We start from the raw sequence: 6043 nt of genomic DNA on the forward strand, positions 1-6043 counted from the left end.
TAAAATAAAATGTTAGTCATATTCTCGGAGACTTCATCCCTGGATTGCAATAAATTAATTTGGAAGTGTTTTTTCATATATTTTAACATCGATAAAATTTATTGAGGATTTAAGTAAAATTTGAAGTCAGCAATTTAATCATAAATTAATTTATACTTTGATAATTTCTTTAGGGGCCGTTCACTTATTACGTTCGCTTTTTAGGGGGTAGGGGAAGTCTAAGATTTTGTAAAAGCCTAAACAAAAAAAAAAAAAATTTTTCATGGACATTTTGTAACGAGAAGGAAGGGTCTAAAAATTCGTTTTTTTGCGTAACGTGATAAGTGAACGTATCCCTAATTATTTCCGTATAAATACAAGTACGTGTTCAACATAAGTCAGAGTTGGCAATTGGCAGATGACAAACATCGAAAGCCTGCTGAATATCATCTAAAATTTACAGTCAACGACTAATGGTCGCTCCTATTGAGATCTAGCAATGGTTGCCGATCGAAGGTGTCAAAGGTCGGCGGCCAGTCATGATTGTCTACCGATTTCAGAAGATAAAAATAACTGAAGACAATAAAAACAGAGAGAAAAGTTTGATACTTCTAAGAGCAATATCAGGTATAGATTGCTTTCTTAATGGAACCTGAGAATAAACTAAAGAGGACTAATGAAGAATTCCTTTTAAGACATGATAAATACAAAGACAAAATTATTGTGATTATTTATTTTCTTTATTGGTTAACATTACTTTGGATTAATATATTAAAAAAAAATAGAGTATCCAACACCATTAAAATTGAATGAATATTTATATTTTTTGTATATTTAAATACATGAACATGGACGAGTAGTCCATATTAAGAACTCATTTTCCAAATTTTTAAGCGCTTCTGCTTGTCTCTTGAATGCTTCGTTTGTTGCATTACGAAATTGTTCATTTTCGGCTGTCATATTGGTAACCTTGTTGTTTAATTCATCCACAGTTAGAGTTAGTTGCTGATTCTGTTCTCTGACACCTTGGATTATGTCGTTAAAGGTTATTTCTGCTTCTTCAAGTCTGCGAACTCTTTCTGTGAAGGTAAAATTACATCATAAAGGTTTAATCAGTAATAATAAAAGATAAAGGTTTGTGGTAAGCACTAGTGGCTTATATAGGTCACAGAGGACAAGCTTATGATCTTACCTAGTAATAAGTCATCAAAATTTTTAAAGCAGTTCTGTAATGCTGTCCTCATCGTGACCCTTGTGGTCGAATTATCGTTGATAAGTTGATTTACACACGTATTGTTCCTCATATCTAAAATCTGTACTCCAGTGGCATCAATGAATTTTTCATCAATTGCACTAATTTGATTATTTTCAAAGTCTATTGTTTTAAGACTAGATACACCTCGAAATGAATCAGAATGGATCACCTTAAGCTTATTCCCGAATATGGTTAAACTAGTTAGATTCTTTAAAGATATGAAAATATTTCTTGGAAGTTCCTCAATCATGTTTTTAGCGCATTTTTGAAACTTGTTTTCAAAAAGGTAGCTTAATAATGCACTTTGTTCGTTCGTTCGTTCGTTCGTTCGTTCGTTCGGCTGGAACGCGAGATCTCGAAAACTAGACATCGTAGAGAGCTCTGGTTTGTTTTAATAGCTTCGTTCTATCAAGTTATTGGGTTATCGGTCATTTAGAAGTCTCATATCAACGCATAAATACTATAATTAACAGTTTTTCATTTTCATATACAACAACAACAAAAACAACAACACGTTTTTTCATTGTTTTACAGTGTTTTTCAATGTTTGTCGATGTTTTAACAGTGTTTACTGAACAATGTTTAAATTTTTTTTGACCGTTATGAGGTTTGATTTATGAAAATCCGTTAAATGATGAAGTTCTTAAATTTGTGGAAGTTTTATACGGATCTTGTTTTTAAGATCTGGAAGTGACCTGGATCTTACTGGATCTTGGTTTTTAGGTCTGGAAGTGACCTGGATCTTACTGGATCTTGGTTTTTAGGTCTGGAAGTGACCTGGATCTTACTGGATCTTGGTTTTTAGGTCTGGAAGTGACCTGGATCTTACTGGATCTTGTTTTTTAGGTCTGGAAGTGACCTGGATCTTGGTTTTTAGGTCTAGAAGTGACCTGGATCTTACTGGATCTTGATTTTTAGGACTAGAAGTGACCTGGATCTTACTGGATCTTGTGTTTTAGTTCTGGAAGTGAAGTGGATCTTACTGGATCTTGTGTTTTAGTTCTGGAAGTGACTTATTAATCAATTACTGATCGCTGGGACAAAAATGCGCTTAAGTCCCTCGATCAATAACACGAGGACTTTTGTAATTTTTTTGTAATTGCAATGTTTTTAGGTTAATAAGGGGCAAAAACCATTCAGCTCTTAGATCCTTTAACTTGTTTGATTCAAGGTGCAATATGGTTAACTTTTGGAGTGAATTAAAAATATTTTTAGGCAAATCTGGCAATGGACTGCTGCACAAACGCAACTCATTTAGCTTATGTTGATTTCGGAATAAATTTTCGGATACTTGAGTCAACTGATTAATGTTTAGAGTGATATATAATAATTCCAAATTTTCAACAAATGCATTTTCATCAATTTTTGATATTTTATTACTGCTTAAAATTAAGTTTTTAAGATTTTTACAGTTCTTGAAGGCCTTTTCATCTATATTTTGAATATAACTTGCAGAAAGTGCAATTCTAGTTAAATTTTGAAAACGATCACAGATTATTGACGGGACATTAGTTGTAGAGCCTGAACTTCTAGTAATATATAAAACATCACTGTCTGTTTTTCCAGCTAAATGTGTTCCATTAATTGATGTGAAATTGTTTAATCCGTTTGGGTTTTCAATTGTTAAGCTACATTGGTAGCCGTAGGCTGATGTACCGTAGTAACAACTTAAAGTTTGACCGAAACTTGAGCGAAAATTCACTAGCACAATAAATATTAAAAATTTTATACTCATTTTCACAATTGTTGGTTTATCAATAATTTACTCAACTGCCACTGAATGGTGCTCCTTAATTTTTCATTGTTTTTATACATTTCGCTATCAAATTTAATTATTTTTAACTTATCATAATCCTTATTAATATATTTTGTAGAAATTAACTTATCATAATCCTAATTAATGTAGGTATTTTGTAGAAAATACAAATTTCACCGATATATGATTGATAATTCGGCTACGTTTAAGTTCAATTGTTAGGGAGGTTTCTTGGAAATCCCCGATTTTAAAATACATAAGCTATTTTGAAGTTTAAAAACTCATTAAAACGTTTGAGCCTTCAATCAATTTCGAGTATCGACATCAAGATAAGTTCGGGAATTAAAACGGTTAAATGACATCAGTGGACTAAATGGTAGAGCGTTTGCCTTACGTGCCAAAGATCCTGAGTTCAATCTCAGATCTTGATCAAGTTTCGAAGCCTTATTTCCATCTCGTCGTTTTAGTCTAAGGATATACTAGTTTCTGGATGACTTTCTTTACGAAATCTTGCGCACATGAATCGTTACTGGATACATTGCAGGGTACATCGAGTCTTATGACGTACTATCTGTTCTTGCAATGTGCAGAGCATGCAAGTGGTTCAGATCCGACTATAAACTGTAGGTCTGGAGGATGTGGAACAATCAGGGTTACAATATATTAATAATCGCTTTGCCTCCAGCTTATACGGCTGGACCCTTCAGTCATTACATATAAAACTTTCGTTTTGATTTACGTACGAATAATTAACATTTTAATCGAAAAAGGATCATATTATCTAATTTCAGAAGTCCTAGTCTCTAGCCTTAGCATGCAAAGAGAGTGATCTCCAAAGCAGAGCAAGATGAAAGCAATGCTCATGATAATAGCAATGCTCATGAGGATACTCATCTAGTATATTTATCATAACCAAGCTCTCGACAGCATGATCCTTATTTGTTAGGGTAACAGTTCCAAATATCTTCATTTCAACATCCAGCATTTTCATCTTTCTTTAAATAAATTTAAAAAGCACTCAATTCCCCTTTTTTGTCACTTCAAAGGCACTTATTCAATGTAAAAATTTCAATAAATCACCTCTTATTCTTTCCACTTCCCCTATGTTCTATAATAAGACGCACTAAAGGTATACGAGCATCAGCAGCAGCAGTCAAATGTGAAAGGCAAAAAGGATATGTTTAACAAATTATCTTTGTGTGTGCTCCATAAATAATAAAAGAAAGATTTTTTGTAATGCTATAAATTTACTTTTTTTTCCTTCTTCTTTTCTTTCCTTTTTTTTCTACGACATCAAGAGAGAAGAAAGGATGCACAAACAGCACACAATAAAAATATGGGGAGGTAAAGTATCATCATAAATCTTTCACAATTCATCAAAGGGAGATTGCATGAAAGCGTTTAAGGTACACATGAATTGTTATTTTTTGCTATAAATGAATTGTAAATGGCCTTACAATTGAAAGTAGTCTGAATGTTGAAAGGATGTAAAAGATTTTTGAATTAGGGATACAGCGCATTTGTTAATTCGATTGTAAAGTAAAACAGAAATGGGTAACCTGTGTGTCGTCAATAAACTTTGGAAATGCCATGAACTGTGTGCAGTTTTGATCTAGCCTTACCACCAAGCTCCTTCGCGAAAAAAAGCTAAGCGTTATTTTCATCTCTGGGATGATGACAGGTTTAATGAAAGTTTGACAAGCTACACAGCACTCAAACCTAGACCTGCAGTCTATAGGGGAATCAGAACCACTCCATTGACGACATTACTGCTTGTATCCTACAAATGGAAGCTGTGGGTGGTGTTTCCAATGTATATGAGTCAAACAAGGATGAGTGAAAAATTCACATACCTGGTCTAGAATCAATGACGGTTGAGTTGTGCAATGATGAAGCCCCGAAGAAAAAAACCATTCCACCAACAGACCACTTCGGTTCACATTTTAAATTATAATTTAGTTGTAATGTATAAATATATTTACATATATAAGCTAGAAGAAGCTTCAAAAAATAGACCAAAAATAGCTGTAAGAGACTACAGTTTGGTAGTCCTTGTATATACAACTAAGAAGCTTGATCGGTTCAATTAACATCCTTAATTTGCATTTTCTTAAGTCATTCAAACAGCAATTCCCAACTCTGGAATATTTTCATATCATTTTATCAACAATAATACCGCAATTAACTGAAACACTCACTTTAAGTCATCAGCGATTAGGAAGCGACATTTTATATGACACTAATAAAATACTGTCTTTGTCAAGTCTTTTTTTATAATGGGACTCGTAAATTATATTGAAGACACTTATTGCCAAATTAAATAGAATTTTTAAACAGTCAATTATCATGGGATATTTCATATATTAGGGTTATTAGGAGCAATTTCTTCTACTTTATTGTTGTAATGTTGTAAAGAATTATTAAAAATAATCTAAAGTGAACAATAACTAGAGCGGCCATCTGCTGTATTTTTGCCGGGACGCTGCTGCTGTACTTTTCTACCTTGCTGCTGTGTTCCAACAAAGCCTCAAAATTTTTCGATTTTTCAAGAAGTCAAAAACTGCATACAAATTTTGGAATTTTTGCCAAATTTTGAACATTTTCGTTTTAAAGGTCCGGGTTTAAGCCCGTAAATTTCCAAGGGTCAGACACTCCAAAAGTACAGTACTGTACTTACTGTACTTGTTGAATTTATATGAAAGTACAGTAAGTACAGTACAATACTTACAATACTTACTGTACTTGTATGGAAAGTACAGTAAGTACAGTACTGTACCTACTGTACTTACTGTACTTGTATGAAAAGTACAGTAAGTTTGTACTGTACTTACAATACTTGTATTATCATTTTTAAAGTAAAAAAGTGATAAAAATTATTAAATTTCACTAATTTTAAAGGAAATTTAATAGAAAATAATGTTTTTCAAAGTTTTTTACCTTTATATAAGAAAATTGATGTACTAATTTACATTTTTATGAATTTTCCAAATTAAATTCATCAAATTGAGACAAAATTTGGTTTTTTTGAGAGACTTTTCAACCGAAATATGAAA

This window comes from Chironomus tepperi, unplaced genomic scaffold (assembly GCF_022539635.2).
Source record: "Chironomus tepperi strain 1889 unplaced genomic scaffold, CSIRO-AGI_Ctep_v1 contig_81, whole genome shotgun sequence".
NCBI lineage: Eukaryota > Metazoa > Arthropoda > Insecta > Diptera > Chironomidae > Chironomus > Chironomus tepperi.